The sequence below is a fragment of the Budorcas taxicolor genome, chromosome 12 (assembly GCF_023091745.1).
Source record: "Budorcas taxicolor isolate Tak-1 chromosome 12, Takin1.1, whole genome shotgun sequence".
NCBI classification, from domain to species: Eukaryota; Metazoa; Chordata; class Mammalia; order Artiodactyla; family Bovidae; genus Budorcas; species Budorcas taxicolor.
The window spans coordinates 18,878,715-18,892,370 of NC_068921.1; the positions used below are offsets into that span (position 1 = coordinate 18,878,715).

General features: G+C 39.4%; 1 protein-coding gene across 1 annotated transcript in view; it reads left to right on the forward strand.

Moving 5' to 3' along the window:
- Positions 1-1,417: 1,417 nt before the first annotated feature.
- FNDC3A (fibronectin type III domain containing 3A) overlaps positions 1,418-13,656 on the forward strand; it is a 111,059-nt gene continuing 98,820 nt past the window's right edge. The window contains exon 1 of the mRNA XM_052650072.1: positions 1,418-1,462. The gene's annotated coding sequence lies outside the window, so the exon portion shown is untranslated. The remainder of the gene's footprint in view (positions 1,463-13,656) is intronic.

The following is a 13,656-nucleotide window of genomic DNA, read 5'->3' on the forward strand; positions in this document are numbered from 1 at the left end:
ATAGAGATAAAGCACAGAAGAAAGGAGAAAAGAGTGAAAAATAAACAGTAAAGTAGAAAGGATGAGAGGAAGGATCTGAGTGGTTCAAGAGGCAGGTGAGAAGAGGAGAAGCAGTAACAGATATTAGAAAAGGTAATGAGAACATTCCAAAGAGAAGAAAACAGAGATCACCTAAGAGACCCTATATACCTCAGCAATCCTTTGGGACTTTAGGTTATGGCCAAGGTATGGCATCTGATGGCCAGTCATCAACAAAGGAATTCATTAACCATTGTATCCCTTAAGGTAGGGAATAAATACATTTTCAGAGAATTCCTGTTAAAAGGTGGAGGAAAAAACCACTGCTATTTTTGAAAGGCAGCACAATTAATAAACCGAAATAAAGCCAGACAAAGAAGCCTGGTTACATCGCCATTGTTTCTGAAGAGTCAGTTCCTGGGTTAGACGCCCCGTCCCAAGGACTACCCCTATCCCAAGTCTTCGAGTAGAACCCGCAAAAGGAAGCAGCCCAGGGCAGCCCTCAGGCATTATTGCAGCGCCCCCAGTCGCTGGAGGTTCAGGGAAATTTCGGCTGCGTTCCCTTCCAGGTCTTCGGGCTGTTGCACAAATTAAGGTAATGGGATTCCATGCGATTTGACTGGGGACGAGGCCAAAAAACTAACCCCCACATTTTCAACTGGAGTAAATATCTAAGTGTTTTTTGCTTGCTGAGGAGATCCCGGGCACTAAAGCGTTTGGAATTGAAAACATCCAAGCCCACTTCGGTTGGCTTCCTGTTCCTTGGGGGAGTGTCTTTAAAAGCACCTGCCGGCATCAAGTTTTGTGCTTTCGGAAAGAGGCAGACCCGGTGCGCCTCACAAGGAGTCTTTTAGAGTTTGGACTGAAATTGTGTGAGTGGTCCCAGGAACGTCCATTATTAACTCATTCCCCTAGTGTCGCCAGCAGCCTGGCCGCCGCGGCGGCTACGACGACTCGGGCGCAGTCGGGCCTCGGGAGAGAGCCCGGAGCCCGAGAGGGCGGTGGGCGTCCGGGGTTGCGGCGAGGTGGGGCTACTCGGCCGCCCGGCGCTCCGAGGCAAGACCCGCCGGGCGGCGGGCGCGGGCGCGGGGCGGGGACGCGGGGTCCGGGCCGGCCGGGGGCGCCGTCGGCGGGGCTCGCGCAGCCGCACTCGGCGAGCCGACTCCGGGCTCCTCCTCCCGGCTCCGTAGTAAGCATGGCGGCGGCGGCGTTCGCGGTCCCTCGGGTGAAACAGAAAGCGGGAGCTACGCGGAGAGGGAGCGAGGAGCGGGGCTGAGGCGGCGCCGTCACTGCCGGGAAACCACCCCAACAGTCAGTGCGCCGGCGGCTGCGGCGGCCCCGAGAGCTGGCCCTGCCGCTGAGGTGGAGCGAGGACGATCAGGAACCCGAAGAAGAGGCACCGGGGTCGCCGCCTTCCTCCGCCTCAGAGCGGCGTGACTCGGAGGTGAGAGCGCGGGCGCTCCCTTCGGGAAAGGCGGGCGAGACTGCGGCGTCCCGGTCCCGTCGCGCCCCGGGGCAGGCGTCACGGAAACCGTTAGGCTGAGTGTGAAGGGCCGGGGCTCCGAGCGGGGGTTCGGGCCCGTCGAGGGGCGCGGCCCACCCCGTCCTGGGGGCGCGCGCTCTGCCGAGCGGGGGGGGTGGGCCGCGGGCGGGACGCATCCGCTCGTCGGGCACCTGCCGGGCCCGAGTCTCTCCGGGAGGCGCTCGCGGGGGCGCGGCCACGGCCCCGCCACCAGCCCGCGGAGGCGGCGCGGGGGCGCGGGCGGTCCTCCCTCCGCCCCCCCTGGCCGGCGGCCCGCGGCGAGCAGCGCCGCTCCTGGCGGCGCGGGGGTCGAGTGCCGGAGCCCTCCCGGAGAGGATCGCCGAGCGTCCGCAGCGCCCGGGCTTGTGGCCGCCCGGCGGCCGCCGAACTTGAACGCCCCTCTCAAGAGACTCTCCCCCCGCGCCTGTTGGGGTTCAAACCTCGAAAACCCGGCCCGGTGTGTTTGATCTTATTGGCTGGTGCCGGTACCTGGCCGTTCCTCAGCGGGCTGAGTTAACCACCTGTTCAGTCGCGGGCGGGGGTTGGACTCCAGGCTGCAGTCCTCGCCCTGTTTAACAACCTGGATCTTTGAACTTTTGACACGGCGGTGGAAGGACGTCATGTGTTAGGTAAAGGAAAATGAACTCATAATTTAGCCGTAAAATCGCGGGCAGAAAAGCGGTTATTTTAATTAATGTTTGTTAGTCGTTCTTTTATTAAATTGTTAGCGTTAAAAAAAAAAAACCTTGTTTTTTTTTTTTTTTGTAGGGGTAGGGGGTGCATAGTGGGGGTGCTAGGAATCGTAAATTCGGGATTTTCTTTTGTGAAATTTCATATAAGTTCCTTTGGACACCTTTGCGTCTGAGCATCTATTAACTAAGAATATCAGGCTGACGGGATTTTTTTTTTTTTTTTGAATGTAAAGCTCATGTGCATGTAGGTTTGTGGACTCGAAATTGAGCGGCAAAACGATTTTGCTTCTTTCCGTGTTTTTAGTTCTAGAAAGCAAAATTGGTATTTTTCTGTACTATAAGAATGAAAAGTTGAACTGTTACTATAATATTTTATCACCATGATAGTACCAGCACTAGTGCTAAACATATGCCACCCAGGAGTTGGAGCCATATGTTAGGCAGAAACTAATTGAGTCTTATGGCTATGATCTTGTATTTGGATAAATATTTAGTTTTTGTGTATTTGCTAAATCTGTAGTTCTTGCCATCGTGTAAGCTTTTAAATCACCTAAAAATAGTCCAGAGAAATGAGTCTCCTGCCTTTTTGATATTTTCTCGGTTGATTTGATTTTGCTCAAGTAATGAGATAAAAGTGCACACTGAGACAGATGGTGGACTTAAAACAGTGATAAAAGGGATTGGTTGTAACACATCTTCTATAATGTAGTGCCTAAAATTTTGCTTTCAGCTTCTTAACCCACTGATAATTCTTGCCATCACCGCTTATACCAGTTAGTGGGAAGAGAGGATACTGACTTGACAGGGAAAAAAATTTGTTAAAATTTTTATAAATAATTTTGTTTCTGAATTTTAGCACTATCATAGTAAATTTTATGAAATTTTCTTTTTTCCTTTCAGAGAACCTCTCTCAGTTTTCTTGGGTAGGTTCACTGAAAATTTTTTTATCTCAGGCTGGCTGCTTTTAACCACCTGTATGCTTCTGAATGAACTCCCTCTTTTTCCATTTTGTCTGAACCTTCAAAAGTCATTGACTGTTTAGGAAAAATTAACTGTTAGTTAACATTGGTTTCAATCAAACATAGGAGTAATTTACTTCTCCTAAATTAATGATATGCATTCAAAAAAACAGATTTAGAATTACCTTTTGATGTCGTCTGTGTCATCACTTTCCCCCTTTATATGAGTAACTGAAAGCTGATTTATTTTCCCTTGCATTTAATAATTATGTTCTAATTTTTAAAGTTCTATGGTATACTGTTGAACATATTTTATTACTGACTAAGAAAAAATTTCTTCCTCTTCTCTAACCAGCCAGGCAGAGGTCAGGATTTAGAGGCTACAAAACCCAGGAAAGAACAGGGATGCATGATTAATATTCTCATCATCTTTTGTAGCTTTACTTGGGTGAAGAGCATTTAATTTATAATTTTAGTTTAGATTGATGGTTAATTGTTATGTCTGTTTAAAAAAATTTGTCTATTTTAATATGTATATACCCAAGGCTTGTGCATCTATTTTGCCTGTATTTTTAAAATACAGTTTGATGAGATAACCTAAAGGTTTTTTTTTTTTTTAATGTTCTTGGGGCATTTTTCTATGAAAATGAGTCTAGGTGATGTCTTTGAGAATGATGTAGGGCTATGCATATGATTTCCAGTTTTATTAGCCAGGTGATCAAAAGATAAATGATTGCTTTTTTCCCCCGAGCAGTCTCTAGCAGATTTCAAATAAATTCACAATATTGTAAATCCAAAGGTTTAGAATGCTCTGCCTGCAATTCCACTGAGTCTTTTTCAGTGCTTCTGTTTATCACATTGCAAAAAGAAAAAGAAAAATGGCCCCTGTGGATATCAGTGTCGAGAGCTGCTTGCTTAAAAGAAATGAATGACCGATAATGGTAACAGACAATTTTTTTTTAACCGGTTTTGGGAGCTTTTACTATTTTCTTAATATTTTGGCCTCATTTTATTTCAGAGTGTTATGCTGTGGCCTCTTTATCCCTTGATCTTATCTCCACCCTCCCACTGTGGTAGTTTCGCTTACCTTTCACATATACTTTATAAGTTTGTGGTGTAATCTATGGTCTTACATCAAGTTCCTTTGTACGTGTCTTCCTTTGATATTTCCAATCACTTATCATCCATTACCAGGCCTCGGGCTTTTTTTTCTCAAGATAGAGAGTTGAATGTGTCATCTCTGGAGAGATGACATGCTCAGAGGATGGTGAGCTATTAAAGTGGGGATACAAAAGCAATAGGATGTGTTTCCTTCCTTCAAGTAGCTTACAGACTAGTTGGGGATACTAGACTAACACACAAGAAATCCTTAACAAAAAATACAAGATGGCCTTATTAAATTATGTGGCAAGAACTGGAATTTAAAGGAAAGTGAGGCTACTGAGGGCAGGAATGATCTTGGAAGGCATTCAGAAGAAGTCAGACTTGAATCTTAGGAAGGATTTCGGGATCAAGCAAAAGGAAGGACATTCAAGGAGACCAGTCTGAGAGAATAAGTATCAGGAGGAAGAAGAAAAGAAGGTTCAAGTCAAGATTTTGGCTAAAAGCGCCGTAACATGGTCAAGAAAGGAATAGGCAGGGCTGGACAGGACAGTTTGCCTGTGTCATTGTGAAGCCATCACTGGAAGAATGCTGCATCTACCTCGACATATTAATAACTTAAGCTTTATGTTTGAGGAATAGCTTATATATTTTATATGTGTGTGTTTGTTATAGCTTAGATCAGGGATCAGCGGACTTTCTGTAGAGTGCCAGATAGCTAATACTTTAGGCCTTGTGGGCCACTTATAGTCTCTGTTGAATATCCTTTTTTATTTGTTTTCTTCCAATCGCAGAATTTGACCAGTGGGCCTACTTTGCTGACTGTTGGCTAATAATTGGCTAGTTAATTGTCCATATAGCACATAATGTGAGCTGCCTTACATCATTTGCCTACATGGTTGTTTTGTGTGTTTTGAGTATCATTTATGTTTTTCCATATGTTAAAATAGAAATAAAGAGAACAGGCAGAAATAACTTCTATTGTAATTGTTATTTTGTGACCAGACTTCTAGCAACTGCCTAGACTGAGTTTCAGAACTAGGAAGTGAAAGAAGAAAAGCCTTTGAGCTAGTCCTTAGAGCAGTGAAAATAGCTACTCCAGGGCTTGATTTAGCATCTGAATAGGGTTAAGTATATCAACTGCCTATTCAGGTTGTACATTTTTTAAACTACAACTGTCGTTGTAGAAGCCTTGGGTGGGATGCTGCTGGCCTGTGACAACTGGGGAACACGCAGCAGGAAACAGTGTCTGTAAAAGTAGTTAAGGAGTTAGTAAAGAGAAGAGCAGTTGCAACATCCCTCAGTAACTCCGAGAGTCACATAATTGACATTCACATTGATGAGCTTGAGTCATCAAGAAAAGATTGTATCACATGTAGATTGAGGCAGAGAAAAAAGACCTAGAAATCTCTTTTAAAATATTTTCATTGTGATTGTTTAAAGATAAGTTACAGTGATTTAAAGGGTAAGTATCAGTTATTTTGAAAATTCCTCTACATGAAATATCTCTTTTGAAGTTTCTAAATTTATAGGTGTGTGTTTCGCCAGTTCTATTTCCTTCAGCACATTGTGTTTCATGTACCATTACCAGATAAATAGTGGTGCTTCAGGTTATGGTTGCATGAATAAAATTGGCTAGGGTTACTCTGTATTTTGTCTTACCAAGAAAGTAAGAATATATCATGAGAAGTTTATTTGAATCAGTAGGTATTAGTGAATACATTCTGTATGTCAGAGATAGCACTGGGTGTTGGGAAAAGTAAAGATATATAAGATGGAGAGCTGTCTGGGTAAAATCAATAGAGTTTCTTTTTTTCCTCTTAAAGACATTGAAAGCAGACAAACCAACAAAACCCCCAAACTGAAGTTAACTCTTGCCCTTTTACTTGTACTAGCATTTTCCATACTTTGTGTATGTGTTTACTGTTTTCAGTTTTAAGGCATTATAGACCTTTTGAACTAAATTTCAAGCCGTCATGAATTGCTACATAATAAAAGTTCAGCTTTTTAAATTTCGCTTTAAGGAGAAATTAACAGTTCACTCTGCCACCCCACTTTTGTCAGTATTTGAAACAGCTTCGTTATTCCAGCTGTTTCCGTTTCCTAGATAGGAGATAAAAGTACTTTGGATTTTAGTTCCAACTTTACCCTTATTGGCCATATGATTTCAGATTACGTGTTTTATTTTTCAGTCTTGGGTTCCCAGTTCTTAAAATGGAGAGTAATATATATCCTATTTTCCCCACAGAAATATCGTGAGCACCCAAAGAGATGTTGGAAACCATGATGGTATTAATGTACCATATGTTTTTACATTGCAAGCAATGCAACCTTTTTTTAGTAATACCAGAAATAAGTTCAAGCTTTATCCTCCAAAGTTCTGTAAATAATAGTATTCCAGTAAACATTTAGTTTACTCAAAACTTTTAACTGCCTTCTTGGCAAAGAGAGTGCACATTTTAAAAGCTTTCTTTCCATTCTTATTAATCTTTCATTGTCCCTATCCAATGCCTGTGTTCCTCTTTGCAGGAGAATACTGATCTATTCCAAGGAAATTCAGCTAGTCTTTCCACAGTGGGATAGAAATATGCAAAAGTGAATTCCTTATGTGTTTTTTTTTTTTTTTCAAGTAGATGACTATTTCTGTATATATAGTAATAAGATCCACTTGAACTCTGACTGGAAAGTTGATTATATTTTTTAAATCCCATATAGACTGCCAGATATGTGGTAGTACTCTCATTTTATAGATGAAGCTATTCTGATTGACTTCTATCTCTTCCTGCCTCACTTCTTGAGATTGCTTATGTGCTAGTTGTTGGAAATACAAAGTAAGTATGATATGTGCTTTGAAATAAACCTCGGTGTAAAAGATCTCTGCATTTGATAGATTGTTAATCAGACTCTATCAAAAATGTCTGAAAGTTACCGTGTTCTGCTTTCCTTCTTTAGAATCCACATTTTAACATATATTTGAACAGAACAATTTAAACAATTTAAGTGATTTCTTAGTGAAATCCAATTCCCTAGTGAGGAGGAAAAAAAATCTGCCTACTTCTCTGGCAGTTCTAAACAGATGTTTAAGTACATTTTAAAGCACAGTTAAGACATTTCTTTAAAAAGTAATTATATGCTTTCTTTGCAGGAATAGATGTCAAATACAACTGTGTACTTTTGTTGAGATCTAGCTTGAAGGGAGTAATGATTTCATTTACTTCAAAATCCATTTGTCTTTAGATTGGCGTAAATGAAAATAAAAGTGAAGATGTAATTTTTTGTGATTTTATTATGTTTTCATTCTCTAAATTTTTTGGTTGGCTTGTGATAGCCATTCTTTTTTGTTTTCCAAAGGTTTTTTTTAATTGGAGCATAGCTGATTGACAATGCTATGTTAGCTTCGGGTGTACAGCAGAGAGAGCAATTATACACGGGTCTATTCTTTTTCAAATTCTTTTCTCATTTATGTTGTTACAGAGTATTGAGCAGTGTTCCCTTGTTGTACAGGAGGTCCTTGGTGTTTATCTATTTTATATATAGCGGTGTATACATGTCAATCCCAGACTTCCATTGCATCTCTCCCTCCCATCCTTCCCCTCGGTAACCATAAATTCATTCTCTTAAGTCTGTGAGTCTTTCTTGTGACAGCCATTCTCAATCACAGTTTCATTCTTAGACTTAATTTTTTTTTATGTAATATTTTCATTTGCAATATATATTTTCCCTTACATTTTAGTTAGTGGTTTATGAAATATATTTTTGTTTCTTGTGTATTAGGACTAGCTCTTGCCAATACTTCAGATCATTATTCTTCAAAAGCCATAGTGTGCTAGAATCATATTTTTTTATCAATTACTTGAACCTGACCAAAACTGGTCTAATGTGTGTGACAGAGTAGACTTTGGGTAGAATGTGTGGGCAGCTGTCCCTCTAGTTCATCTTCAGGCTGCTTCCAGACTATTCCTTCAAAAATACAAATTTATTTAAATCATTGCTCAGTTTTAGAAATTAAACTACACTACAGTTCCTGCTGTGTCAATTATAAAGTATTCTGTCTTTATCTTAAGAGTTTGTACTCTGATGATATCCTGTGGCTGGGCTTCTTGGGTGGCTCAGTGGTAAAGAATCTGCCTGCAATGCGGGAGATGCACGTTTGGTCCCTGGGTCGGGAAGATCTCCTGGAGAAGGAAATGGCTACCCACTCTAGTGTTCTTGCCTGGGAAATCCCATGAGCAGAGGAGCCTGGCCGATTACAGTCCATGAGGTCTCAAAGAGTCGGACATGACTTAGCAACTAAACAACAATAAATTCTTTGACTATATCCATTTCCCACCACTTGCCAACTTTGTAGTATAAACAGCATGTATTTTACGTTAGGCAGGTATAGGTTTCTTTGTTGACTTCTTCCTTTACTGGCTGTTATGAACATGAACATATTACTTTACCTTAGTTTCCTTACTTTAAAGAGGGGTAATACAGGGATCTGTCTCCTAGAATTAGCTGTTACAGGGATTTAAAAAGAGCCTATTTAACATGACAAGTAAAATACTTGCCGTGGGATACTTATATCTAGACCTTTGATAGGCATTTCTAATCGTTGTTAGGTATCCAAATTCTTGTTTTCACCATTCACTTATATATCTATCATTTGTTTAAAAGCTTAAATGTTCTGGATACTTAGAATATGAATGTCACAGAAATCAACATTGTATTCCTTTTGTGTAGCAATTCACACAGTTGGATAAGAGAGAAAGGCATATAAAAATATTTTAAAATGAAAAGTAAATAAAATACCTCTTCTTTTATCTCTCTTCTCTTGTGTGAATCCTTTCTGTAGTTTAGTACTGAACTGCCGTATGTTTCCACAGTATGCTCAGAATATCATGATTGTGTACATAACATCCTGTAGCATATATATATATGTGTATATATATTTTAACTTGACTGTCTCACCTGTTAGACTGAACTCTGAGTTTGAAGAGTGCTTCACAGGTTGGCAGTTTTGTTTTGTTTTTTTTCTGTAAAGGAGCAGATAGTAAGTATTTTAGGCTTTGTGGCCATATGAACTCTGTTGCAACTACTTAACTGTGGTTTAGGAGCCTTACAAATAGCCATAGATAAATTATAAATATTGGGTATAACTGCATTCCAATAAAAGCTGGCAGGAGGCCAGATTCAGTGCACAGGTCTTAGTTTGCTGACCCCTGTAATGCTGCATACCTTTTGGCTGGCAAATGTAAGGCACTCAGTAAATGGTAACAATTATTTATGTATTAAATGCTTTCTGTATTCTGTATACTGTTGTAAACAACTTTATATATATTAGTTTACTTAATCCTTAAAACAACTCTTTGAGGTAGATATTATGGTCATCATTTTTAAAATGAAGAAACTGAAGCACAAAGAAGTTAAATAACTTGCTTAAAATCATATAACTAGTTAGTGAAAGATTTGGAATTTGAACCCAGGCATCTGACTCCAGAGCCTAGCTTTGAATCATACCAGTTCTGATACGTAGAATTCCAGGAGTGTAATATTGATTCAGTATTAGGAAATATATTAATGTAATTCACTATATTAATAGGTTAATGGAGGAAAGTGTATGTTTCCCTCTTTGATGTTAAAAAAAGAAATCATTTTCTAAAATTTGGTTATCCCTGACAACTTTTTATCAACCAAAAATAATATTGTAAAGAGACTACCAGAAACCTGTATTAAATGTCATAGTGAACTATTAGAAGTATTTTCATTAAAAGAAGGGAACATTGGTCAAAGTAGCCAGTACATTAAGAAACAAGAAAAATAACCTCTAAATACTGGGGAAGAGGAGTGAGGTGGAATATATTATAGTTACTATTTGCAGTTGATACAATTATCTACTTAGAAAATGTAAGACAGGCAACAGAAAATTATTTAAATCAAAAAGAGATTTCAGTAAACCAAGTGGCTATCAGATAAACTTAGAAGATTCATTAGCTTTCTTATAAACCAGCAATAACCAACTGTGAAAAACAGTAAGAAAAGTAGAAGCCTAAATTATAAAATACTTAAGAAATTTTTAGAAATATGTTGCACCATCTGAAGAAAAAAAGTACAAGAAGATCTTAAACTAATAGAATAATAGTATATTCCTGACTGTGAGAACTTAATTACCAAGTTAATCAGTAAAGACAGTGTAATCCTAATTAGAAATCCAACAGAATTTTTAAAATGGGATTTGACCAACTGATGTTTCAAGTTTTGAGAAAGTGCACCAGTCTTTCGGACTCTGTGGGAGAGGGAGAGGGTGCGATGATTTGGGAGAATGGCATTGAAACATTTATAATATCATATGACATGAATTGCCAGTCCAGGTTCGATGCATGATACTGGATGCTTGGGACTGGTGCACTGGGATGACCCAGAGGGATGGTACGGGGAGGGAAGTGGGAGAGGGGTTCAGGATGGGGAACACGTGTACACCTGTGGTGGATTCATGTTGATGTATGGCAAAACCAATACAATATTGTAAAGTAATTAACCTCCAATTAAAATAAATTTATATTTTTAAAAAAGTGCACCAGAATGGACAGATACGTTTCAATATGAAGCATAACCAAAGGGAATTTACCTTTTGTTTTCAAAGATAAAAAAAATGCTGTAAAATTATAATTATTAATAAAGAGTTTGGAGTAGGAATGAGCATGTTGATCAAAGGAACAGAATAAGGAATTCAGGAGGAGCTCCATGGTTACAGAAGAATTTGTTATATGATAAACGAGTAGTGGAAGAGCTAGTCTATAAATGATGCCAGCCAATTGGCTGTTCTGTTGAGGTAAAGATCATTTAAGTACTCACTTTGTGGCACTCTCAAAACGAAGTTCCAGTTGGACTAAATACATTCAGTAAGTAAAAAATAAAGTGGCAAAAATTTTGGAAGAAATTAAGTTTTAAAAAATTTCAGGGCAGTGAAAGCCATTTCAAATGAGATGTCAAACTTAAATGGCATTAAAAAAGACAAGCATGGTGGCTTGCGCTAAAATATTTGACATGTAATAGACAAAGTAATATTCAAGGTATATAAGGTGTGCCTACAAATCAACCTGGTAGAAAATGAGAAAGGATGTAAGTAGGAAATTCATAGAAGTAGAAATAAAGCCTATACAGTTTTGAAGAGATACTCAAACACACCAATAATAAGAGAAATTCAAAACATCGATGAGATAAGATGTTTTTAAATCTTTGTTAATTGGCAAAAATTGGAAAACCTCAGCTAAGTATCAGATTGGAAAGTAGCCACTCAAACTGTTGAATTTCGAGTATGAACAGTTTTATCTTTTTAGGGTAGAAGTTTAGCTATATCTATCAATTTTGAAGGCTTCCCTGATGGCTCAGAGGTTAAAGCGTCTGCCTGCAATGCGGGAGACCTGGGTTCGATCCCTGGGTTGGGAAGATCCCCTGGAGAAGGAAATGGCACCCCACTCCAGTATTCTTGCCTGGAGAATCCCATGGATGGAGGAGCCTGGTGGGCTACAGTCCATGGGGTCGCAAAGAGTCAGACATGACTGAGCAAAAAGTGTGTACTTCTAAAGTTTCATTTCTGTGTATCTGTAATACAGAAATAATGTCATAGCTTCATAGAGAATATTACATGATTTTTCCTTGAAGAAAGGGAAATACATGAAGAAAGATGAAAGCATGTTGTGCTCATCATTGGAATTATAGTGTACCCTCCTGGTAGAATATTAGACAGTCATGAAAAAGGATGGAGTAGATACAGATATACTTCTTTAGAAAACTCTTAAGACATTTTACATGAAAAAGCAAGACACTCACCAGTCTACACAGTTATATTTAAACCACTCCCCTAAACCTCATACAGGCTTCCCAGGTAGTTCAGCGGTAAAGAATCTGCCTGGCAAGCAGGAGACACTGGTGCACAGGCTTCAGTAGTTGCGGTTCCCAGGCTCTAAACCGCAGCCCCAGTAGTTACGAAATGTGAGCTTAGTTGCTCCATGGCATGTGGTATCTTTCCAGACCAGGGATCGAACCTGTGTCTCCTGCATTGGCAGGTGAATTCCTTACCGCTGAGCACCAGCGAAGCCCTGGCTGTGTCAGGTCTTAGTTGCATCTTGCAGGATCTTTACTTGTGGTGCACAGACTCTCTAGTTGCCATGTATAGGCTCAGTTCCCTGCCACATGTGGGATCTTAGTTCCCTGACCAGGGATTGAACTTGCATCCTCTGCGTTGCAAGGTGGATTCTCGACCACTGGACCACCAAGGAAGTCCCAAATTACACATATTTTTAAGAGTCACTCTTCTGGAGTACCATTAACATCAAACAGGGTAATTGAATTAATTATAATTAGTCTTAGGAAAAATATAATCTAACATCATGTACTTATTGCCAGATCTGTGAAATGTTTGTTTTGGGGTGGTGGTAAGAAATAATAAGATGATTTTGCATAGTGGTTTCTGTGACTTTCATCTCGGTAAGTTTCACTGCAGGGGGATTTTAAAATGCTCCCCCTCCTCTTTTTTAATCTAATGTAGTCAAGTTTAGAAAGTAAAAAATCGAGACATTTGAAAAAAAATAGGATCTAAATTGGAAAAGTACATTTTAGGATATCAGTTCATAAGATGAATTAGTAATTTGGATAAAAGTCCAAGTTCAAGCAGAATTTCTTGAAATTTCCCTGAAAGGATATTTAGATAGTTTATTACAGCTGGATGCAACTCTGTAGTTGCCTTGAGAAGTTGTGGCTTCTCAAGACCGTTCATTTTTAAATCAGAATTTTGATAAAAGTGAAAAAACCATAGCCATATTACAAAACAGTTGACAAAATAGAGAAAAAAATACTGTAATTCCACTATCTTAATATAGTTGCTACTGTAATTTTAATATTTTTACCTGATGTTTTTTCATATGTATATTTTCAAGTAATCCTAAAATGTAGATTTAAATGTACTAAATCTACCTTGGAGTGTATAAAAGCCTTGTGATTTCATGTGTGGCCTTGGAATCCTATAATTTTTAGTTTCATTGATTTAGACAAGGCAAAAGACCAAAAAAAAAATTGGATTTCTCAATATATTAATAAATGTACATAATTTTCCTATGTGTCTGTCAGTTACACTCTGGCTGTAATCCAAGTAGGATCTTTCTTTGTATTTTCCCACATCGTTTTTGAACAAGTAGAGCTGAAGTTTCAAACCCCCGGCCAAGCTTATTTCCATGAGTTATCTACCTTGGCTTCTAGGTCTCGACTGTTATCATTATGACAGCAGCATCATTAAAATAGAACAAGTTCATGTAGAATGGATGGCTGTTAATAAAAAGGTTAGGAAGAGAAACTTTGGTAAAATGTATGCACAAGGAAACTGGTA